A 26,781-nucleotide genomic window follows, 5' to 3' on the forward strand; every position below is an offset into this window, starting at 1 on the left:
TCTAAGATACATAAACCATAGGAATTAGGAGGAAACATTCAGAAAGACCACTAGTTAATTCAGTTAACTTTCTGTTAATAGAAAATGCTAATTAATGATAAGAATTTATTTTTAAGATCAGGCTTGAAAGTGAATATGTACTTACCCAAAATTTCACATTCTGTCCTACATTATCATATGTGTTTGCTTTTCTCTTTTCAACAAAGCTCCTGTTCACAGAGAGCTCGTGTCATTTCTTTTGTTGAATCCTGTCACCTCTGCCAATAGTTTATCACAGGGATGTGATAAAACAATTTTAAAATAACTCAGTTGGGTGCGGTGGCTCATGCCTGTAATCTCAGCACTTTGGGAAGCCAAGGTGGTCAGATCGCTGGAGCCCAGGAGTTCAAGACCAGCCTGGGCAACATGGTGAAACCCCACTCTACTAAAAATACAAAAATCAGCACATGTGGTGGTGTGTGCCTGTTGTCCTGGCTGCTTGAGAGGCTGAGGCAGGAGAATTGCTTGAACCCAGGAGGCGGAGGTTGCAGTGAGCTGAGATTGTGCCACTGCACTCCAGCCTGGGCAAAAGAGGGGGACTCTGTCTCTGAAAAATAAAATAAAATAAAATAAAATAAAAAAATAAATAATAACTCGTTGTTAAGTAAACAAATATATAAAATAATACCTACAGTGTAATACATAAAATACCATGAGAAAAACAAAACAAAGTTTAGAAATGTACCCGTAGATAAAAGTCAAACGATAGAATTTAAATTGTATGTTTCACAGTGAAAGCAGTTACTATGTTTCAAAGTTTTTATTTTAATTTTTTGGATATGGATTCTCACTCTGTGGCCCAGGCTGGAGTGCAATGGCACAATCTTGGCTCACTGCAAGCACGGCCTCCGGGGTTCACGCCGTTCTCCTGCCTCAGCCTCCCGAGTAGCTGGGACTACAGGCGCCCGCCACCACGCCTGGCTAATTTTGTTTTTGTATTTTTAGTAGAGACAGGATTTCATCGTGTTAGCCAAGATGGCCTCAATCTCCTGACCTCCTGATCTGCCCGCTTCAGCATCCCAAAGTGCTGGGATTACAGTTGTGAGCCACTGCGCCCAGCCTTTATTTTAATTTTAATCAAGATTTTCCATATGTTTTCATACACTTATTTGGTTTCATGATAATACATCTATTTTCTCTGATGCTTTATTTCAAATGAATATGAAAATCAATTACTTGTGAATTAAAAATATTGAATGCAGTTGAAATAGAATGTTCACATAAAGTTTGCAAACCGAAGTATAATTCTAAGGGATGACTAAATTTAAAGTATATGGACTTTATGAAAAATTAAACTGAGACCTGATATTACTAAGTTGTTGATATAATGTTTTGTCTTCAGTGTATTCAATTGAAAATTTCTGTCACTAGTCTGACAATGTGTATCTGTGCTAAAACAAACAAACAAACTGCTGCTGTTCTTTAAAAATGGAAATATCTCACTACTACTAACAAATAACATAGGACACAGTTGTCAAATATTAGATGAGGTCACAGAAGAAAGAGAAAATGTCATTTGGACAAGCTTTCAGAGAAGGGATAAAACTTCAGTGAAGCACAGGAATATCCGAAACAAAACTTCTGCTGTGGTGTCTTGTCATTAATATAGCTTTTTTGCTCATTTGCATTTTTTCATAAATATCATAATTTTTAAAGCTATTTCCTTTGAAAAAATATAAAAGTAATAGTATTTATATATTCTTGAGGGATTTTCTACATGTAACATTTTGTGTAGATTGATTTGCAATACCACTGAAACTATCAGTCTGTGAGCAAAAGTGAAATTATCTAGGAATATTTATATGTGATTTTTACAGTTTCTCATTTATTCATTTATCTACAAACTCATAGATACTAGCTTATGGCCCTCTGTTATAAGCCAGGCACTGTTCTAGGAACTGAGGATACAAGAAAAAATTGTTTTCATACATCCTAGACATTTATGAAAATATAGAATATATACAAAATAAAAATTAAATTATAAAGCAGAGTCTCTCAGCATCATCATTATTGATATTTAGAGCCAAATAATTATTTGATGTGATGAGATCATGTCCTGAGTACTACAGCATGTTAACAGAAACCCTGGATCAACCCAGTAGATACTAGAATTCCCTTCCCTATGAAAGGGAGAAAACAAAAAGTGAAAACCAAAAACATTATTAACGTCTCCTGGGGGGAAAGTTTATCCCATCTGAAAAGCATAAAGGCAATAAATAATTAATAAAGGTAATAAATGGTTTGGATAACAATAAAAAAATAGATTTTTTTCTTGGTATGGTGATTTAGGATCACAGTTTTTTCCATTTGTGGCTCAACTCAGAGATCACTTTCCACCAGAGAACCTAAAAAGAAACAAGAGTGCTGGGAAACATAATACAAAATTGAATAACTTGTTCCTAAGAACAAATCCATACCAGAGAAAAGGAGGATAAATCTTCCATAAACTGTTGGCTATCACTTCCTTAGCTAGCAAGGGCAGAAACCACTTTGGAAGGCTAATGCAGTATCCAGAAAGTATGTAAAGATTTTAATGTTATGCTATTCCAACTTCCCTCTGTATTTGCATTTTTCATATTCTGCAACACTTTATTTTAGACATCCTTGGATTTTTTTTCCTCATTTACTTACTAATAATTTTCAGAAAATGGCATCATCTTTGAATAATTGGGCTATTTGTCTACATTAATTTATCTCCGCCCTCTATTGATGTCTCTCAGAAATAAGGAGTTCATTCATAAGGCATAGGGCCATGGCAAATGGTGTAATGTGTAATGAAACTAAAGCATAAAAGAATCAAACTAAAAACCCTTTCCTGTTAAACACGTTCCTTCTTGAAACTAAAATAATCGGCTTCAGATTGTCGTCTATATAATCTAGAGGACAGTCATTCAAATATTAATGTTCATATCTGGGCAAGAGTATAAACTAAAATAAACACTTAGTAATATGTACGTATCTAATTATTTAAATACATATACTCATAAAATTTTTAAATGTAGGACTGAATTTTATATCAATAATTATTTAAGCTCTTATATTTATTATTTCCATCTTATCATCTCTAAAATAGATAATATTTTTGGAAATATTTAGACAATTTTTCTTCCATATTAAGGATTAATTGCCTGAACACAAAATCTCTAACTCAACAATGAATGACAAAAATCATGAAGTAGGGAATTGAAATGGTCAAGTTATCAGTAACAGGAGGAGGTGAGTAATAAGTTAGTTATTTTGTAATAGATTCCTCTCACTCTATTATAGGCAGCATGCTAAATTTTTTATGTTTTATTCAGTAGCAAAAAAGTATTTTGGTTCATTTTTTAATGAGCAATGCAAAATAGTTATAATTGAAGAAACAATATATGGGGAAAGTTATTCCACTCTATTCTCTAAAATTAACAATTTAATCCTTTAAAGCAGGAAATTTTTATCTAGATCTTTTAATAATCTTTCTTTCATTTTCCTGTCACCACAACTCCTTCAATGCACATACAAGGACCTCCAGCTATTGAATTGAACCAGTCTGCGGGCATATATTCCTCTCAAGTGGTGCTGTCGAAAACAGACTTGCAAATCCTTGTGATATTATATGAAATATTGTTGAGGATAATGCTAATTATATTATATAATTTGATTTATATGATTACTCATAAGTAAAATAAAGCCTAATATTGTCTCTCTAGAATAGCAAACCTTTTGATATTATAGGTATTAGATACTTTGCGATCATCATCAATTTCCTCTTTACTAATAGAACTCATGGGATTGTAAAGACAAAATTTGTATTCTAATCATCACACGTATACAGTTGACCCTTGACCAGCACAGGTTTGAACTGTGTGAGTCGACTTATATGTGGATATTTTTCAATAAATATGTTAGAAAATCTTTTAGAGATTTTCCACAATTTCACAAAACTAAGACAAACTCTAAGGCCTAGTAATTGTTAAAAAATTAAGACAATATTAGGTATATCATGAATGCATAAAATATACATGGATACTAGTATATTTTATCATTTACTACCATAAAATATACACAAATTTATTGTAAAAAATTACCATTTATCCCAGCACTTTGGGAGGCCGAGACGGCGGATCACAAGGTCAGGAGATCGAGACCATCCTGGCTAATACGGTGAAATCCCGTCTCTACTCAAAATACAAAAAAATTAGCCGGACGTAGTGGTGGGCGCCTGTAGTCCCAGCTACTGGGGAGGCTGAGGCAGGAGAATGGCGTGAACCCGGGAGGCGGAGCTTGCAGTAAGCCAAGATCGCGCTACCGCACTCCAACCTGGGTGACTGAGCAAGACTCCGTCTCAAAAAAAAAAAAAAAAAAAAAAAAAAAAAAATATACCATTTATCAAAACTTACACAAACACAGAGCATACATGGTGCCCTTTGCAATAGAGATAATGTAAACAATAAAATGAACAGTAATACATACTGTCTGCTGTACTAATTTCATAGCCATCTTCTGTTGCTATTGCAGTGAGCTCAGACATTGGGAGTATCCACTAATATGCTGTGTTATGCTAATCATATCCACGTGAGCGGTCAGCCATTCTAGTAAATTGCTATTGCAGTAAGATGTCCTCTCTTGCAGTTCTCAAGTATTTTCCATTGTTAGTGCAATACCGTAAAGCTTAAATAACACATAAGAACCCTATAACATGCAGGTAATGATTGATGCTGGTAATGTTCCTAAAAATCAGAGAAAAGTGTTGACATTCAAAGAAAAAACTGAATTGCTTGGTATGTACCATAGATTCAGGTCTGCAGCTGTGGTTGCCCCCATTTCAGGCAGATGGTTTATCTTGTAGAGATGACATAAAATTATGATACTGGTAAGTAAATATTCTCTCTTCCTTATGATATTCTTCTTTTAATTTTTATTTTAATTTCAAGGGTACATGTGCAGGGTGGGCAAGTTTGTTTTACAGGTAAGCTTGTGTCATGGGGGTTTGTTACACAGATTATTTCATAATTCAAATATTAAGCCTAGTATCCATTAGCTATTTTTTCCTGGTCCTCTCTCTCTTCCCACCTTCTACCCTGTAAGAGGCCCTAGTATGCATTTCTCACCTCTATGAATCCATCTGTTTTTCATTATTCAGTTTCCACTTATAAGTGAGAACATGCCATATTCGGTTTTCTGTTCCTGCATTAGTTTGCTATGGATAAAGGCCTCCAGCACCACTCATGTCCCTACAGAGAACATAATCTTATTCTTCTTTATGGCTGCATAGTATTCCAGAGTGATGTATGTCTGTGCTACATTTTCTTTATGCAGTCTATCACTGATGGGCATTTAGGTGGATTTCATGCCTTGCTATTGTGAATAGTGCAGCAATGAGCATACAGGTGCATGTGTCTATATAACAGAGTGATTTATATTCCTTTGGGTATATACTCAGTAATGGAATTACTGGGATGAATCGCATTTCTGTCTTTAGGTCTTTGAGGAATCACCACACTGTCTCCCACAATGGTTGAACTAATTTACACTCTGACCAACAGTGTATAAACATTTCTTTTACTCCACATCCTCACCAGCATCTGTTATTTTTTTACTTTTAAGTAATCGTCATTCTGACTGGTGTGATATATTATCTTATTTTGGTTTTGATTTGCATTTCTGTAATGATCAGTGATGTTGAGTTTTTTTCACATGATTGTGGGCTGTATGTATGTCTTTTCTTGCTTTCTTCATTGTAAGAATACAATATATAATATGTATGACATACAAAATAATTGTTAGTTGACTGTTTTTGTTATAGATAAGGCTTCCAGGGAGCAGTGAGGTTATTAGTAGTTAAGGCTTTGGGAAGTCAAAAGTTATATGAGAATTTTTGAGTGTGCAAGGAGCTTGGTGCCTCTCACAACCACGTTATTCAAGGGTAAACTGTATGAGTTTTTGTTTTCTTGCAGTACCCTCACTTTTAGTGTTATTTTAAGGCCCTACCTTACTTTTCTTAGTCTTTTCTAATTTCAATTTATATTATTATGTTATATATCATACGTCTCTACTCAGCCTTAAGTATTTCCGAACCACCAATATACACAAGTAAGGTAAAAAAGAAAGTAGATTGTTTGGATTATGTTCTAAAAACCCAAGTAACCATGTGTTAATTTATACAGATAAGAAATATTTTTGCCCCATGTATAGGGCTTAAGTCAATATTTACCTGTTAGTTGAAATATGTATTTTTTCTTTAAACTGGATACATCAAGAAAATTTAACTAAAACAACACAAACAACAAGAACAACAATAAGAACAACAACGAAGCTATTCCCTGTATTCCATAATTTCATCATGTGCCTCAACTTAGTAACACACTAGTGGATCACTAGGACTCACAACTTTCTATCATAGCCACAATTTTTAGTGTACTGTTCTTCACTTTATTCCAGTATGTAGCTCAATTTTCACCTTACTAGACAGCATTCCACATACTCCTGCCTGATATTTACTTTAAAGATGACTGCTTTTTAAATTATTATTAAAATAAAGCATATTCCAACCAAAACTCTATAAAATATGATAAACACAAATAACTACTTTTTCAACATGTGTGTATGAAACTTTCCAAACACTCCTATGAACATCTGTGCTATGAACAGATTAGGATACATACATTTCATAGAAACTGTAAACCCTACAGTAAATACTTTGTAATTCCCTCCTTTCATTCACAATTTTTTTCCAATATCATTAAGCACCCTCCCTCAGCTATTTAATGGCTACAAATCAAACTACTTAGATGACTTACTATAATGCATTTAGTAAATCTGCCATTGTTCAGTGATTTAAATAATTCAGCAATAGAAGCAATGCTTTGACTGTTATCTAATAGCTTAAAATTTGAGCTGATTGTTTCTGAAAAATAAGTTGTTTGAAGTGGAATTACTGAAGCAAAAGTCATGCCGAATACTAAAATTTTCACATATCAATTGCTTGAAAGGTTGCACCAATTTTAAGTACTTTTGTTCCAGATTGTTCTTGTGATACTGACATCTTTATCACATTGCTACCTAGCTCAAGAATCATTACTGATTATGTGAAGCCAATGTCATACTCCTCAATTTGCCACTAGAAAACATTTTGTGCAGATTTATTTTATACAGTTTTCATTTTATCCTAGCTATTGCCTAAGGCAAGAAAACTAATTTTCTAATATTTTCATGCATAATTTGTTTTATGCGTGCATTCATTCATATTGTCACTCGACCTATACTTCACAGATACTATCAATTAAAATTATGTATTTACATGAAGCCTCATCTCAAGTATAACCCACAATCCATTTAAAATTAAAAATACATAAAATCTTATAACGGCAAGAGCCATGATCTCCAACTTTGTAATTCCAATGGTGATGGTGATGACCATATAAACCTAGAAAAGTTTAAGAATTATAAGGAAGATTATATTTGGTGAGTACCTACTCTAGGGTAAGCACAAAACTTAATTTTGGCATAGTCAATATGGGAAAACTAATTTGCAAATTAGTTTTGAGAAATAGTTGAAGAATGGCGTGAACCCGGGAGGCAGTTGATTGAAGAGTTGATTTTAACATAGCAACTCTGATTTCAATTAAGTGTATCAATTATTTCAAATGACTACCTCATAACTAAAGTTGTGAATTCCATTTGTATGACAGGAATAAAACTTTTTAAAAATAATTTTTATAATATATTTCAAAACCCGCAGTATCAGCTAGAAACAGGGCAAGAACCATATCTGAATGTTATCTTTGACTCTACAATATTTAGCGTAGTATCTAATGTATTACTAAGTCCTAAATGAATTTCTGATGATAAGATAAAGCATTTTAACATTACTGTCAAGGAAATATAGTCTAATTTTTATTTTGCTTTGTGTTTCTTGTCTGTTTATCAAATATAATAACTGGAAACCAGTGGCTCAAAACTGTGTAACTGGTCAGGTGAATATCAAGGTTTCAGCTTTAACAGGCAAAAACATATATACATTTTAATGATTTTTTTAATATTTAGCTCCAAACAATGAAAGAAAATCACAAAAGAAACTTTTTAAACATTACTAAGATAAAATAATATAACTATAATTTAGGCAATCCCTTTAAGCCCAGCATGAGATCTTGTTGAGCTAAAATTCTAGAGGAAAATAGTATAAATAGAGAGGGCAGCATTATAAAATATTTTCATTTGATGCAACTCATTTCAGTGTGGAAAAATTTCTTTAGCACAAAATCTATTTAAATTAATTCAGAAATACCTCCAAAATAGATTTATTTTTTAAATGCTATAAGATGTGAAAATAAATTCTATTTTAATAAAGAGAATTTCTTAAAACCTAGGGGAGGAGAGACACCAAATAATTTAGACAAGCACAGATTTTTTTCATAATCCTCAGCAGAATAAATCACATTTTTTTTTATTATTCCTACAAATGCAACTTTTATTTGGAAAGGGTTTTTCTAATCAGGAAATAGCAAAAAAAAAAAAAAATCTAATTAGCTAAAGATCTACCAAGCATTATTAAAACTGATAGCAGTGTTATTATGAAATACATATGTATAATTAGAAGTCATAATGTATTTGGAGAGGGTAAATTAATGATGTAACTGCAGTGTGCTATTGTATTTGACCATCTTTGCTATCCATCATTGTTACAAAAAAACAGTCTATAAACAAATCTATTCATTTATAGGAAACAATCAACAAAGACGTGCTCTACCAACTGATTTGCACAGCTTTCTACTTGTAAATTATATGTATAATTTCAGCTAGAGACATAATTTAAGGCTACATTAAAATGCATAGAAAATAAATGGTTAGTATTATTTACTATAAAATCATATTAAATATCTATTAATGCCATTTGAGATCATTAACATTTTTGTGAAATGAGTTGTAACTTATTGCAAAAAAAAGATATTATTTTTAACATATAAAATAGGAAAAGCTTACTAGAAAATTAATAGGGACTCATAATACTTTTACTCAGACTTTTTTTAAACCCTCAAAAAATTTAAATATTTTTTCTGTTTCTATAACATTGGTTATATTAATATATTAATATAAACTTAATTATATTAATAACTATATCATATTAATATATGATATAGTTCATAATGTTAAGTTAATTTTATTGCATGTAAAATATATAGATATTAAAATATTAAAATTTCCATATTTTTATGTGTTTTTAGACAGATATATGAGGATCAACACACAATTGAAGACCTTTAATCTGGCCTCATTTCCTCTCCTTGCAATCCAACAGTCAATAGTTCTTTTAATTTAATGTATACACTTTACTAACATTACTATTATACATTTTTTACAAATTTATATTTTAAAAATTTACTGTCTTCTCAAAATTTACCCTAATGCTACCATCTGTCTTTTTATACTTCACTCTTTTTATTAAATTTATATGTTTAGAATATTAATCTAGGTTTATAAAGTTTAATTATTCATTCTTACTGCTATATAAAACCCATACATGCACAACGTATTTCTATTTTTATTTTTGTGTAAATGCAAGATGTTTCTAATTCTTCTCCATTGCGACCACAGTATAGTGAAATTGTGTGAATTTTCTTATGCAAACGCAACATTTTAAAAATTGTATGCCTCTAGTAGAATCACCAGGTCCCAGGATATGTATATCTTTAATTTTGTTAACTATTGCTGAACATCTTTCTAAAGTGATTGTAACAAATTGTATTTCACCAGCAAAAATACAAGTTCCCTATTCCCCATATTCTCTTATTCTTGCTCACAGTATATACTACAAAAGTGTTAAAATATATAATTTTCCAAAACTTGAAAAAATATATTTTTTTCTTTTTCTTTATTTTATTTTATTTTATTTTTTTTTTTTGAGATGGAGTCTCACTCAGTCACCCAGGCTGGAGTGCGGTGGCATGATCTGCCCTCATGCAAGCTCGGCCTCCTGGGTTCAGGCCATTCTCCTGCCACAGTCTCCTGAGTAGCTGGGTCTACAGGCGCCCGCCACCACACCCGGCTAACTTTTTGTATTTTTAGTAGAGAGACAGGATTTCACCGCATTAGCCAGGATGGTCTCTATCTCCTGACCTCGTGATCTGCCCGCCTCGGCCTCCCAAAGTGCTGGGATTATAGGCGTGAGCCACCACGTCTAGCCTGTTTTTCTTTTAAGTTATATGCCCTAGATTATGGGTAGAGTGAAATATCCTTTCACATTTTATCTGGCATTTGAATCAATTTTTTGTGAATTGACTGTTCATAATTTCTGTACATTTTAATTCATTTTATATGAATAAATTTCGGATATTCTTTATATATTATTGATGCCAAAGTATTTCTATTATTTATTTTCTTTTATTTTAAAACTTCTTTTGTGTATTTTGTCATAATAAAATGTTAACATTAGAATTTTATCAATCTTCTATTTTTTCACTTACTGAATTCCTTTCTAAATATAGTGTATACATGTCTATTTCTATATTTTTCATTTAATATATTGACATTGTATTTCACTTTTCTGTCTTTTATATTTTAGAAAATCTCGATGCATACTGTGAGATAAAAAACTAATTTCATACTTTCTGAATGTGATAAATTAATTATTCCCAAAGGAATTTATTATACAGTTGAGATTTTTCTGACTGACTTACAATTCTGACTCTGTCACAAATGTTTATGTATATGTGGTCTTTTTCTGCCAAACTGTCTATTCCTGTGCCAATAACACTGCGTTGTAATTGTGCTACCCAGAGTTTGATCAAGAAAGCAGAACCCACACCAGAGTTCAATGTAGAGAATATAATATGAGAACTATTTATAAGGAGACAGACTAGAAAGAGCAAGCGGGATGGTGAGGCAACCCAGAACCAGCAACAGCAGAAAGGTTCTACCTCCTCTAGGACTAGACAGAGACACAGAAGTGTTGGTATTTTCGGAGTCCTGTAGCTATCAAGGCAGGAGCTATTTGGCCTGGATGTAGCTGGAATGCTGGAGGAGATGCAGCCACTGCCAGAGATGCCACCTTAAAGCAGAAAGAATGGAGTAGAAGTAATACTTTTTTTTCCCTGACTGCTACTCTTCATTCTCCTAGAGTACTAGCCACTTGATTGAAGCCAGTAAATAAGGTAAAATTGTTAAAAATATCAATATTTGTTTTTCCATTATGATTTGTGGATCATTCTTTTCTATATCATGCATTTTAATGCTTATTTTGTTTATCATCTTTGGTTCTTTTTGTTGGAGATTAGAAACTTATGAAGTCACTTGGTCACAAATTTTCATGCAAATTAAAGACACTACTTATAACCCTCACACCAGCATTTCAAAGCAGGTATGAGATAGTGAAGAAGGTGGCTAACATAAGATTTGAATGTAAGTTTGACTTCGAAAATCATGCTCCTTCTACTTCATCTCCAAAAGTGGTGGCAGGAAATTTATTTTCACCTCCTCCCCTGTGTATTTTGTGAAGTTGGTAAAGTGCAGCAAATGTGTCAAATAGAAGGAAAGCCATCATGAGAATTTGTGGTCAAAAGACAAAGGATCCAAGTTGAAACGGGAGAATCTAGGTGATAGCTCATTGTTGGAGAATGGTTATCACTATCAGGGCTTTTTATTGGGGGAATTGGACATTGATGAATAGTGATCATGGATATGCAGTGTTACTATTACTTCTTACTACAGAAAAAAAAGAATCCTAAAGAGTAAACTCTCAGGTATTGTCATTAACTGAAGAGCTTCTTTAATGCATGGTAGGAGGTACTTGCAAAGTTGTTTTGACCATTAGCTCAACCAGTAAGATGGTACATGTTTATTTATATGACAGTATGTAGCATAGAAGCTTTATTTTTATAAATAACTGGCAAACAATGCAGAACTTGAACTTGGGGTTCTAAAAGCAATTCTAGACAATATATTCTATAAATAACAGCAACATGATTAAAATATGTAGTTTTTTGAAGTAATCATTTTAAAAATTGATACAATTTTAGTAATAGAAATTCTCTCATATTTGTTTAAAAGTTATGTATTAGTTTGTCATAATTTGTTCAACATATGCTCACATTTCTAAAATTTTGAACTTTTTAATTTTTTTCAAAATGAGACTGGGACAGTGAGAGACAACAGCCACATGCAGCAATTGTGACTGATCTTCATCCATAATTTCTCATTATTCCAAGAGAAAAGCCAACATTGAAATGCACAATTTCTGTGTTTAAAATATTTCATTTTACCGCAAACTAAATGTCATTCTCAGTCTCTCTTTTAGTCTGCCAAGGCACATTGCATCAAGTACAAGATTATATTTTAAAGCCAGAAAGCGTATTTTTTTCACTGTAGAGACCGGATAATCAATTGCTTACAAAACATACAGTGAAGCCACGTGAGTTTCCCTTTTTGTCCTTCTATAATGCCAAATTACCCTAGGGAAGGTTGAAATATATCTAATATTAATCCAGAAACATGTATATGCTAGCGTGGCAGTACAGATCATCTTTCCTATTTAAATTTCCCTGCTCTCTTCCAGATTAATGGTGCACCAATTGGCATACTGCTCTTTCTATTATTACCATGACATTCAATTTTGCCAATGAGTTCCTAGATGAATGAGGTAGGTTATCTACGCTAATGAATGATAGTAAAATGCTCTTAAATGTTAAATCACATTCCTGATGTATTTAACACAAGTCCTTTCCAAGGTGTTCTTTGAGAGTTTTCTCTCCCCTAGCTATCATCTCTATTGCCCTAAATTAATGCATTTGGCATTTCTGTATTGGAATGCTAATTTATCCAGTGAGCAAGTTGAAAGTGATAGCAAATATGTGTTCTTCTGATTATTCTTAAGAAAATATTGAGAAACCAGGAGATAAATCTTTCTTCTCATTCATCTTTTCCCCCTCCCTCACAGTCTTTCCTTAATCTCTATTCTCATTTTTTCTTTATTTTCTATACATTTTTGTCTTCAGCCAGTCAATAAATGAATTTTTTTATTATTATTATACTTTTAAGTTCTAGGGTACATGTGCACAACATGCAGGTTTGTTACATATAATTACATGTGTCATGCTGGTGTGCTGCACCCGTTAACTCATCATTTACATTAGGTATATATCCTAATGCTATCCCTCCTCTCCTGCCCCCACCCCATGACAGGCCCTAGTGTGTGATGTTCCCCACCCTGTGTCCAAGTGTTCTCATTGTTCAATTCCCACCTATGAGTGAGAACATGCGGTGTTTGATTTTCTGTCCTTGAGATAGTTTGCTCAGAGTGATGGTTTCCAGCTTCATCCATGTCCCTACAAAGGACATGAACAAACGTAACTTTTTTAAAAATGTTGGGAGATACATCAGTTATCTGTTCCTATGTAACAAGTCAACCAAATTTAGTGGCTCAAAGGAACAATAATCCATCTGCATCATAATTTTGCAGGTCAGCACTGGTCTGGACTCATATTACTGATTCTTTTCATCTGGGTTAGGCTCAGCTGGGATTATTTATGTTTATGCAGTCAGTTGCCAGGTTGGCTGGAGGTTTGCTGGTCCCAGGTGACCTCACCTCATATGCCTGGTTGCTGGACACCCGTTATCCTGGAAGATGAAAATTACTGGTCCACTTCTTTGTTTTCATTCATCATGCTAGCCTAGGCTAGTTCTCAGGGCACTTTCAGAGTTCACAGAAAACAAGAGAAGGCAAGTTCCAATGTGCAAGCACTTTAACAAGTCTATTCTTGCTCCATGTTTGCTGTTGCCCATTGGCCAAAGCAAATTACATGATAAATTTCTTTTTTTTTTTTTGAGACAGAGTCTCGCTTAGTCGCCCAGGCTGGAGTGCAGTGGCGCGATCTCGGCTCACTGCAAGCTCCGCCTCCCGGGTTCACGCCATTCTCCTGCCTCAGCCTCCCGAGCAGCTGGGACTACAGGCGCCCGCCGCCTCGCCCGGCTAATTTTTTGCATTTTTAGTAGAGACGGGGTTTCACAGTGTTAGCCAGGATGGTCTCGATCTCCTGACCTTGTGATCCGCCCGCCTCGGCCTCCCAAAGTGCTGGGATTACAGGCGTGAGCCACCGCGCCCGGCCTACATGATAAATTTCTAATTAAAAATCATTGCTGGCCGGGCGCGGTGGCTCAAGCCTGTAATCCCAGCACTTTGGGAGGCCGAGATGGGCGGATCACGAGGTCAGGAGATCGAGACCATCCTGGCTAACACGTTGAAACCCCGTCTCTACTCAAAAAAATACAAAAAACTAGCCGGGCGATGTGGCGGGCGCCTGTAGTACCAGCTACTCGGGAGGCTGAGGCAGGAGAATGGCGTAAACCCGGGAGACGGAGCTTGCAGTGAGCTGAGATCCGGCCACTGCACTCCAGTCTGGGCGACAGAGCCAGACTCGGTCTCAAAAAAAAATAAATAAATAAAAATCATTGCTGCAAAATCTTCCACAACAGCTTATGTTGCTAGTTATCTCTGCTGTTACTAAAAACATAATTAATATAATAGGCGGCAGCAAAAAGTCAAGCACATATGCACACCGTGTAAATTTAGAGAATAATTACCAGTTTTGAAATAACTGCTATGTCTATAGAATTTTCATACATCAGCTTATTTAATATTATAAAACTCCTGTGAGATAGAATATATTGTGTTGCTCGCTATACCAATGAAGAAACTAAAGTTGAGGTTACCTTTCACATTACTACCGAGAGGATGAGTTGCAGAGCCAGGATCTTGACAGACTATGCACTGTACCCAAAGTTGTTTTGTTTATCTTTTGTAGCATGCTTATCATATTAATAAGACCCTTTCAATTACACAGAATTATTATTCTGTCAATTATTCATTGACACTATAGAGAAACCATCCCGCAAACCACATGCCTACAACAAACAGTGCTTAGCTCCAGTATGGTTTTCAACCACTTAAGAACTGTCTTAAGCTCTCAAAGCTGCCTCGGGGACAAGCTGACTAAGTATCTGGGTCCATATTTTGTTGCTGTACCAGAATACCTGAGACTGGGTAATTGATAAAGAAAATAAGTTTATTGAGCTTACCATTTTGCAAGCTGGGAAGTTCAAGATGGAGTGTCCGAATCTGAGAACTGCTGGTGAAGGCCTCATGCTGCCTTAAAACAAGGTACAGAAACAGAAGGGAACCTGGGAATGTAGGAAAACAAAAAATAAATAAATAAATAAATAAATAAGAGAGGCAGCCTTAATTTATTAAAAATAATGTCTCTCCTAGTAACTAAATCAATCCCTCGAGAGTGAGAATTTACTCCTACAAGAAAAGCAGGCATTAATCTCTCTTACCAACCTAATCACCTCAGAAACACAAACTCCCAACATCACCAAAATGAGAACCAACTCTTCACTTAAATTTTGATGGAATAAACCATATTAAAACAATAGGGCAGATAAGGAACTAAATTAAAGCAACAATTATCAATTAAATAATTGCTGAAAAATGTATAAACTTAGGAGTTTTCTTACTGCTCTTAAATTATTGACTCCAGACTTTCTCTTCCCTCAGTCTTAGATGAATATTCAAACCTTGACTAAAGTTATCTGATGAGGTGAGTTTCCTTTCTCTTGAATCTATACAAAAGCCTGTCTTATCTGCTGATATTTCTTAAATTCCTGCTGCTTTTTTAAATAATGTCTTAGCTTTAGCCTTGCCAGAAATCTTACTGTTTAAAGCTCTCTTCTCATTGCCTAATTCTTTTCAGACACCACCATTCAATGTCAATACCTTCAGATGCCTCAAATCTTTCCTGACCATCCACATCAATAATAAATGCACCAAACTAAGGCTAACTGAACTCTGATTTTTCCAGCTTGCTTTTTGATTTCTGGAGCAGAGCATTTCCAAATACTCATTATTTTTCTATGGAATTCTAAATATTATCATTTAAAAATTACTTATTTACTTACTAGGTAAAAAAGATGATATTAAAAAAAAAGCATGAAAACAGAAGAAAGTAAAAATAAAAAAAAAAGCAAGGAAAAAACAAATTCCTCAAGATTATTAATATTAATCTGCAGGAGAAATTTATGGTAAACATTAATTACTCTCAACTATTTACCTGGCAATGTGTAAGCAATAAATATAAGTAAGACAATTCCTACCCTCAAGGAATTCATACTTCGGTTGGTAAAAGCAAGAATGCGGTATTGTATGAAAAGACAAAGCAATAAACATGTATATAAGACTGAATTGTCATTAACAAGGAAGTGACTTTTTTAGAGTTATTTGGGAGAATCAAATGAAAAGTGACTTCTAATTCAAATATGAATATACATTTTAATTGGAAAAATGGGTATGAGGAAATATATTACAGCATACATAAAATCAGAGGAAAGAACATGATTTCAAAAATTACGAATAGTTCAGATATAAAGCTGAAGAATTAGCTTATTTTATGCCATTACATATTTTATTAAGACCAAAGTTAAATAAATTTTTAAAGTTATTTCCTTCTCCCTACTGCCTATGAATACAATTGTAACAACTGATGAATTGGTGAGTATTTTATAAACTAAATTTCTCTTCTTTTGTTAAAAGCAATATATATATATATATATAAAAAACATACATATGTATATATACATAATGTAAATATATGTACATTATATATGCATGTATACATATATATTTTATAGTGATAGTAATTACAGTTTTAAATTTTGAATTAAAGTAATTTTAAAGTTTTTTGAACTATTAATGAAATCTTTAATATTTCTAACAATAGAAAAATAAATCCTGTTCAATTCAATTTTATGTTTTTGCACATATTCCAACTCATTCTTCTGGAAGTAAGGGCAGGATTTATCTATTCATACTGTTACAAGCATAATATGTAAACTGTCAAACCATTTATTTTAACGGTGATATTGAGGCCAAAAAAGAACAACCTAGAACTAAAAACAAGTTCTTAGTGACACAACATTTTAGACCAAAATGGATGAAGCTGGAAACTATCACTGTCAGAAAACACAAGAACAAAAAAACCAAACACCGCATGTTCTCACTCATAAGTGGGAGTTGAACAATGAGAACACATGGATGCATGGAGGAGAACATCACACACTGGGGCTTGTTGGGGACAGTGGGGGGCAAGGAGAGGGATACTATTAGGAGAAACATCTAATGTAGATGACGGGTTAATGGGTGCAGCAAACCACCATGGCATGTGTATACCTATGTAACAAATCTGCACGTTCTGCACATGTACCCTAGAACTTAAAGTATCATTTTAAAAAAAGAAAAAACAGACCCAACCTTACAGTCGGAAACCCTCACAGACCCCCTCTTTACTGTGAAGAGTTTTATTTTTTTGCTTATTAACTTTTGTTCCTACCTAAAAAAAAAAAAAAAAAAAAAAAAAAAAAAAATTGTGTGGACTGAACTCTAACTAGGCTCATGTCTTGGACTTAAAAGTTAGGATGATTGCAAACCTAGGCTTTCCCCATGGTAAATAGATAGTTAATAGTGCCAATTAATTTTATTTTGGGTCATATTTGCTCCCACGAAAAGCAGTGTCTTTTTTTTACCTGATAGTATTCCAATGCATTGAAGTATAATTTTAAAACAAGTTAAAACATTATTTTCAGACAATATAAAATGAACATATGTTGAAGACACTGTTTAGCTAAGTAACTGATGATGCCAGTAAGATGTTAAAACCAGTTTAAAGACAATTCAGTATGGCAGAAACCATTTGTATTACTTCAACAACAACAATAAAAAATACCTCACCATTTTTTTTTCCCTGCAAGTTAAGTTTTATCTCTATGGAGTTCCAAAGTAGAGCAAACCAATATAAAACACACAAGCTCCTACAGCATCAGACATACCCTAAGGACCTACTTGATGATGTACAGCATTTCATAGAAATGGCTCCTAGTAATGTTTTTGACCATTTTATTATTTTACAATTGTCTCAAAAAAGTTTTTAAAGATATGCTTTTATATTTTTGAGACAATTGTATTTTAATATTTTTTAAATGGCATTGATTGTGGTCTCCTAGCATGACAAAATAACTCGTATTTTTCAGGGGTATTTTTTTTTCTACAAGGCAAGGGAAAACCTTGGAATTCATTCGTCGTCTTGATTGAAATAAATATCAGAAAGACATCTAACAAAAAATTACTCTGTATGTATTAGAATTAGACATCAGAAAAGATGATGAAAAATATATATAATAAGTTAGTAAGTACCAGTGGCATCAATATATTGCATTTGCTGACAACTTCAAGAGATCTGAAAAAATTGCAAAAAAAAAACTTTTTTCCTCCATTATGATACATAAATAATTTAGCATCTAGAGAAAATATGGCTTTAACAAACTTGCATACATTTAACAATCCTCACTCCTGATATAACCAAACACATCATTGATGGCAGAAAAGTCAATGTCACTATTTAGAAGCAATTCAATCATTTCAAGTTAAAACTCACTCTTTGTGGGTGATACAGATAAGAAATTTCCTGTAGAATAATCTATTTTCCTGGCAGGTTTGCCTTCTCCCTTGCTTTCCTACACATGCTGTTATCTATTTTTGCTGGCCTCTGTTGAGGTGTTGCTTCTCCTGCACAGAGCTGGACAATGGTCTCTGATGCTTTCTTATCTGTTATACTGGTGGCCCTGTTCCTCTCTCAGGTGTCAGTCTGTACACCCTGTGGTCAGTCTGCTCCAAGCTCAAGCTAGTTCTCTTCCAGCTTTTCTTCTCTCAGCCACTTCCAAAACCCTCTCAAGTAGGCTTGAATAACCCTGGCTACTTTCCTTGTGGCAGATTAGGGAACAGACCTCTGTGAAGGTTCCTTTTGGTGTAATACCATAGATACTTCCTTTAGCACTAGCTACATGGGTACCAGGAGGAATACAGAGATTCCCTACAAAGATCATAGCTGTCCAAGATTCACTTCAGACAAAGCAATTAGGAAACCCACCCTCACCCAGATTTGGATCAAATATGCTGTGTTGGGCCCCTTCTCAGAATTTTACCTGTATCAAAACTTTGACATACCTGTTTGAAATTTCATTTATCCAAGCTGGTCCAATTTTGTATTCTTCCCTTATAGAGTGAAACTACAGATTCTTGATTTCTTAAATTCTTGCAAATTGATCTGCCATCTATGACATAGGATAAGGTGTGTATGCTATAAATGCTCTAGTTTTGATCTTTTAGATGCAAAGCCACATTTTAAAAATTCCAAATATAAGACTTTCATTCACTCAAGTGCCTGGGCCTGAGAAGCACTTTGCTTTGCAAACTACTGCATTTGTTAAATATTTAGTAAGTCTACTTAAGGGCTCCAAAACTAGTTATTTCGCTATTATTTCTTTAGCATTCCTATTCTGAAGAGAGGTAATAGAAAATTTTAAACAGCTCATAGACTTGTGTTAAAATATGTCAAAATACTTATTTACTGTAGGGTGAAAAATGTATTGGTAGAGTTACTCAAAATCAGTATGTCAAAATAACTCATATATTCCTGCATTTATTTGTTGTATTAAACTACATAGAACAAAGGAAGATAGTAGGATATTTTTATAAATATTGTTAGCATTCTGGTGTAATATCTGTAATAACCAGTTTCATTCTTTACCTTTCCGATGTTGTCATCATCTAGAACAAAATTAGAGTGTATTTAGCTGTTTCATACAAAATGTTTCACTACTCATAATGCCACGTCAGGAAGTTGGGACTTCCTTGACTTCTCTTGGGTTGGCAAAGAAAAGATCAAAATATAGGAAAGTAATACCAGCTCATTTGTATTTAACACATACTTTTGTATTTGCATAATCAAAAACAGCTCAATAGCTCTCTAAAGAATATAAAACTTCTCATAGTCCACAGAAGGTGGACTCTGTATTCAATTGATCCCTCCTACGCTCAATGACTTACTTTTTCTGAGTATACTCTTCTAACTGTAGTTGTTGTTGTAACTTAAAACTTATACCATATATATCCACACAGCACATTCTTTTTACATGTGTTCAAATGTATTAAAAGCATATTTTGGGAGGCAATGAGATCTACCTGGGAAATCCGAAGACTGAGCTTTCTGACTACATAGTAGAATAAAATAAGATCTATGGCTCCTTTTAAGGCTTCCCAGTGTCTGAGGACTCAAAGTAGGTGGAATCTAACTTATCCAAATTGTAACATTCTGAAACTGACAATGCGCACTAATAACCATTATGCTGGGATACCACACATAAACCCAAATTTTCCCAGGCAAACTGGTCCACACTACCTAATTCAGTTAAAAGGTCAATTCTGGGAAATACTTGTCTCAACTTGGAAATAAAAAAAGAATAAGCCCGCTACACTGATATATGTATATATTTACATATAATTTCTGATTCTTATAGTTGATGCCTCTTTGGCTTTCTTATTACAGTTTAGCAAATATCTTTTCTTTCCACCCACCCTCCTCGACTCTACCCCTCCATTTTTCTCTCTCTTTCTTGTGAAATTTCTCCTAACTTTATGCTCTACCATATTCTTTTCAGTCTCATCCCTTGGCCTTTTCATAGACATCTCTATTAAACATTTTCTCTTTTCATGGCTAATACCCATTTATTATTAAATATTCACATGAATATGTTTTGCCTAGGGAAATTTTTTTCAGGAACCTTCAGATAATAATGGAGCCTATTATATTATCCCATAACACTTAGGATTTATTCTTTTGGAATATTTATATTTTTGATGTTTTTTAAAATTTCATGTATTAGAAAACAAGTATATGTATACATTCAATAAAATCTTTAAAAAATAATGTCACTTGTTTTTACCATTCACTTTTACATCTCCATGCAAAATAAATATGCATGCTTCCTTTAACTCCATAACCTTCAATCATATATGTTGTTGTTTTGGTTGGAACACCAGTTAGTGCTCCAGTCCTCTACTTATATGATCATTTTCCACAGAGAAACCAGAAGACATACTATTGTTACCAAGCAAGAGGGGCTCGCCTGCTGATGTACTAGAGGCAAATACTATAACGCCAGGAGAAGAATAGATTTTTATTGCAAGACTTGGGGTGACCGGGGTACAGCTTAAATGTGTCTCCCCGGGCTGGTGTTAAGGCAGTAATCTTATTAGAATATATTTAGAGGATGACTTCTGGGATTGCTAGGTGATTGGTGGAAGAAGAGGGGTGGTCTGCAAAGTGGTCCAGCGTGTGCAGTTATCTCTTTGTGCTATCTCATAGATTGCAAGTGTCAGGATCCTTCAGGTGTCGCTTTGCCAGCCAGAAACCTCTGTGGCTGGCGGCACCTCTGCTTGAGTTTTGCTCATGCCCACTGGGCTTGTTCTGCCCACTTGGCCCACCAGGCTGCTCTCAGCTCACACTACCAGCTCAGACCCCATGCCGGCCAAGGATAAGCCAGGCACAGAACAGTGAGGGGTGTGTGAGTCAGCAAGTGCAGGGTCTGGCCACTGCACAGCCAGGAACACCAGCTGCTGTGGTGGGGTGGGCAGCTCCAGGTGTCGGCACAGGTGCTGGCTCCATGCAAAGCTACAGCTGGACCAAACATACCACAAGTGGCATCTGCTGCAGGCATCAGCTTCTGGACGAGGGGAGTGCGGTCGAGCTTGAAAGCTTGGAGATGCCAGGAACCCAGAGCCCCAACGAGGGTGTCACAGCCCCGGCTTGGGGAGCCCCAATGTCTGGGCTTCCAGAAGGGCCACAGTTCTTTTCTCCTTCTCGTTACCCACTTGTTTCAGAGGGCGTGTTTCAGCCCGTTTATGTTACCGTTCTTTCAGTCCCACTGGCCCGCTCCAGCCCACAACTCCTGGGTTGACCCAGCCCCACTACTGCTTCCCATCGTGTGTGGTAGTTGCCTGGTGCCAGCAGAGGGCAGGAGGGCTATAGCATTATAGCAGCTCTGGCTCGGGAATCCCAAGGCCTGGATCCCCAGAAGGGTCACCATTCTTCACTCCCACAGTACGGGAGCTATCACCACCTGCAGCTCTGAGAGCCAGTCGGGAATGTTACAGCTCCTTTTGCTGCTGCCATTTGGTGGGTCCTAAGTTCTTGTTCTATGTCCAGGAAGAATGAGGTTATGCGGACAACTGAAGGGTAAGCAAGGTGGAGAGGAGCTTTATAGGGTGACACAACAGTTCTCAGTGGAAAAGAGACTCAAAGTGGGTACCTCCTATCTGCAGGCAGGTCATCTCAAGAAGTCTCTGAGTCTGGGGTTTGTATGGACTCAGAAAGGAGAAAGTACATGTTGATTGGTTCATGGGAGGCTATGGAAGGGCCTGGAAAAAAATCACCATCCAGTTGGCCAAAAGGCATTAAGAAAGTTCTGACTCTGGGTTGCGAACTCTACCTGCAAATGGGAGCCCAGCCCCCAGGCTTAGGCTCTCCCTGACTTGAAGGTGGCATTTCACTGGGGACCCACTCCTTCCCACTCAGGAACCTATCTGCCTCCTGCTACTATCAACATCCCTTCTACGGCACCCAGGCTATCCACATCAAACGGCACCTGCAGTCTTGCATCAAGTCACCTTCAGCCCCCTGGCCTCCTTCCCATGCTTGTCACTGCCCAAAGTCTGGAGGGGACCAAGGCAGCAGGGGGCTGGCATGTCAGCATTGCCCCAAGTGCAAGCACACCCAGACAGTTTGCAACAGCTCCCGGATTCAGCCACAACTTTGCTCTGCATTGGAGCAGAAACTGGGAGTGAGAAGCCAGGGAGCAGGCATTTCCTAGCCTGCAGGGCTAGGGGGGCTCCTGGGACCACATTCCCCAATAGCACAGGGATGCCCAGTTCTGGAGCCGTGGCTGGATGACTGCAGCTGTGCCTAGGAGCACAGGCTCCAACCCCACCAACTCAGTAGGACACAGGCCTCCCACTGGGATTACCTGTTCCTGGCTCCTTTGGTTCCACGAAGCATGCAGTACCAGCTGTGCCTCCAAGCTGCAGCTGGCATCCTCACAGTGACTGAATCAGACAGGCCACCATCACCATCACATGTGAAAATTCGGGGATAATTAGGATGAAACATGTGAGGGAAATTTGAGTTGTGGCATCAGCAAGCTTGTTCTGTGCAAACTCTGCTTGGCCCTATTAGTTCCAACCCATTTCAGCCAGTTTTCTTAATCTCACCAAAGGAGAAAAAATCAGTGTGTCATCCAGTTGTTTATATACTTATCTGTTATCTTGCAAACTCAAGAATGTTCGTTAGTCACAGATTTTTGTGTATGTATGCGTGTGTTTGTATATATACACGTACACATTTAGAGTCTCACACTGTCACTGAGGCTGGAGTGCAGTGGTTTGACCATAGCTCACTGCAGCCTCTAACTTCTAGATTCAAGTGATCCTCTCACCTCAGCCTCCCAAGTCACTGGGACTATCAACACTATATTTTTCTATAGATACAGGGTCTTATCGTGTTGACCCAGCTGGTCTCAACTCCTGGCTTCCAGAGGTATTCCCGCGTCAGCTTTATTTTATTGTTTTTATTGGAACACCATTTATTAGTCAAATACTGTACTTACATAACCATTCTTCACAGATACCCTAGAAGACATACTATCTTTATATTTTCTTATATTTAATATTTTGTTTTTCTTTGAAAAATGCAACTGTCTTTGTTGTTGTGAAATCCTAAATTTTCTATCTTACAAATTCATTCCTAAAGTCACTGTCACAAGGTTATGTCTCTCAATAAATTTTAAAATATCAGTTATTCATTATTTATCCTTATGTGTTTCCTTTAGAGGATAATTTATTTTAAAGCTTCTTTCTCCCATGCCATAGGCTTTCACATACTGCTCGCCCAGTTACACATCTCATGTTTTACCATTTTTGTTTTATTCTCTTGTTTAGGGAAGTAAATCCTCTATGAAAATTATAACAAACATAGAATGAGAGTCAGAAGAACAGCGGTCATGCATGGCATATGGGCATTTATATTTTGTATATGAACATTTTGTTGGAAATCATTCTTTTTTGCAGATACGATCAGAATGTCTCCTAGTTTCTGGATGCTGAATCAGTAGATGCTATAGTGATTTTCAATTATTTCAGGGTGAATTTCTTTACACATGTGTCTCTCTCAGTACTGTCTCTACTCCTCCAACTCCCATTCTCAGAAAACTTTTAGAATCTTCTTTGTTATTTCCATATTCTGAAATTTCATGATTATCATCTTTGCTGTGGTCATATATTATGCATTCACTTGGCATTTAGTAGTGCATTGCAATCTAACCATTTCTCTTTTATTTCTGTGAATTTTAAAAAATTAACCTTTGATAATATTCCCTGTTTAATTTTGTGTAATTATTTAATCAAATATTATTTTTTTCTGATCTTAGCTCTATTTTTTTATTGTATTTTTCAACTGTTATTTTTTTCACTTTTCTATTCATGAAGTTTCTCAAACTTTATCTTCTATTTATTCTATATACTGGTTAAAGATAGATGTTGCTGTATGTAATCTAATATTCCAGAATACATGTGGCTTAAGCAAAACAGGATTTATGTAATTCTAACAAAATTTAACTAAGAAGTTAAGGAGTCCAGGACGGATATGGAAGTTTCATTATGACATCAAGGACCTGCAGTGCCATATTTCATATTTCTATTTAATTCTTAGTGAATGGCTTCTCTTTATTCACATGGGCACACTTGTCTACATAACACTGGAAAACGTTATTTTTAATTCTAATTGCAGTGTAAATTGAGTTCTGTTGCCCAGGAGAAAGTGTAAACAACAGTTTCTACTAAAGAGTATAATGTTGTTCTCAAGATGTCTTGTTTCATAGCATTATGCATTATCATAAACATAATAGCTTCATTTAACTGGGAAGACTCTGAGTATGTGAATAATATGTTTTTAAAACCTTTTTTTCATGGACTATCATTGTATCCTCCAACTTTCATTTAATCTTACTGTTTCAGTCTCAGTTTTTCATGTTCTCAGCTATTAAGTTAAACTAAACTATGTTGCTCACTTATATTTAAGTGTAGGACAGACGAAGAAAAGGCAATTAGAATCTATAACTCGAATGGGAAAAAGAATTTTTGAAATGGTGAACTCCTATATATGATTATTTCCTGTGTGAGCTTTGGAGGGAAACTACAGCTACCGGAAATATTAGATTTTTGCTCTTCTTTTTGTGCTCCTTAACTTCTCGAAAAGGAATAATGTGATCTATAGACTAGCAGATATAAACATCACCCTCAGATTTTTATTTTATTTTATTTTAGATAGGGTTTTGCTGTGTTGTCCAGGCTAGTCTTTAACTCCTGAGCTCAAGCGATCCGCCTGCCCTGGTCTCTCAAAGTGCTGGAATTACAGGCTGAACCACTGTGCCTGGTCTCAGATTTTATTTATTTATTTGTTTAGTATTTGTATTTTTTAAAACGAGACAGAGTCCTGATCTGCCATCCAGGCTGAAGTGCAGTGGAATAACCATGGCTCACTGTAGCCTTGACCTCCCTGGCTCAAGGAATCCTCCTGCCTCAGCCTCTCAAGCAGCTGGATCTACAAATGGACACCACCACACTTTTTTTTTTTTTTTTTTTGGTAGAAATGGGGTTTCACCCTGTTGCCCAGGCTGGTCTCAAACTCCCGGGCTCAAGCAATCGTCTCACCTTGGCCTCCCAAAGTGCCGGTGAGAGGTGACAACGTGCTGGTGGCCCTCGATTGCTCTCCCGCCTGGGGTTCCTCTCTGGCCACGCTTAAGGAGCCCTTCAGCCCGCCGCTGCACTGTGGGAGCTCCTCTCTGGGTTGGCCAGGCCTGAGCCGGCTTGCTCTGCTTGTGGGGACGAATAGAGGCAGACGCGCGGGCGGGAACTGGGGCTGCGCGGCCCTCGCGGGACAGCGCGAGTTCCGGGTGGGCGTGGACTGGGCGGGCCCTGCACTCCAAGTCGCCTACCGGCGCGGGCCGAGGCAGGAAAGGGCTTAGCACCGGGGCCTGCAGCTGCAGAGGATTCGCTGAGTCCCCCAGCAGTGTAGGCCCGCCGACGCTGCGTTCCAATTCTCGCAGGGCCTCAGCTGCCTCCGCGGGTGAGAGCTCAGAACCCCTACTCCCTTCCCCCGGCCCCCCACCGTGGGCTTCTGCAGGGCCCAAACCTCCCTGACAAGCGTCGCTCCCTGTTCCGCGGTGCCTGGTCCCATAGACCGCCCAAGGACTGAGGAGTGCGGGCCCGCGGCGGGACTGGCAGGCAGCTCCCCCTGCCGCTCTGGTGCAGGATCCACTGGGTGAAGACAGCTGGGCTCGTGGGTCTAGTGGGGACTTGGAGAACCTTTATGTCTGGCTAAAGGATTGTGGATGCACCAATCAGTACTCTGTGTCTAGTTCAAAGTTTGTAAATACACCAATCAGTACTCTGTATCTAGCTAACCTAGTGGAGACTTGGAGAACTTTTCTGTCTAGCACTCTGTGTCTAGCTAAAGGATTATAATCGCACCAATCAGCACTCTATAAAAATGGACCAATCAGCTCTCTGTAAAATGAACCAATCAGCAGGATATGGGTGGGGTCAGATAAGTGAATAAAAGCAGGCTGCCAGAGCCAGCAGTGGTAACTTGCTGGCGTCACATTCCAGGTAGTAGAAGTCCTGTGCTTTTGCCCTCTGCCATAGATCTTGTTGCTGCTCATTCTTTGGGTGCCAGTGCCTTTATGAGCTGTAACACTCACCTTGAAGGTATGCAGCTTCACTCCTGAAGCCAGCCAGACCATGAACCCACCAGAAGAAAGAAACTGCGGACA

At 36.5% G+C, this 26,781-nt stretch overlaps 1 long non-coding RNA gene across 1 annotated transcript; it reads right to left on the reverse strand.

Annotated features, from left to right (window-relative positions):
- Positions 1–10,868: 10,868 nt before the first annotated feature.
- LOC105487769 (uncharacterized) lies at positions 10,869–26,072 on the reverse strand. The gene is made up of 3 exons (XR_011620615.1): positions 25,661–26,072; positions 15,088–15,189; positions 10,869–11,065 (listed from the first exon to the last, which is right to left on the reverse strand). It is a non-coding gene; the product is annotated as an uncharacterized lncRNA (long non-coding RNA).
- Between the last annotated feature and the right edge of the window lie 709 nt (positions 26,073–26,781).

This window comes from Macaca nemestrina, chromosome 3 (genome assembly GCF_043159975.1).
Source record: "Macaca nemestrina isolate mMacNem1 chromosome 3, mMacNem.hap1, whole genome shotgun sequence".
In the NCBI taxonomy this organism is placed as follows: domain Eukaryota; kingdom Metazoa; phylum Chordata; class Mammalia; order Primates; family Cercopithecidae; genus Macaca; species Macaca nemestrina.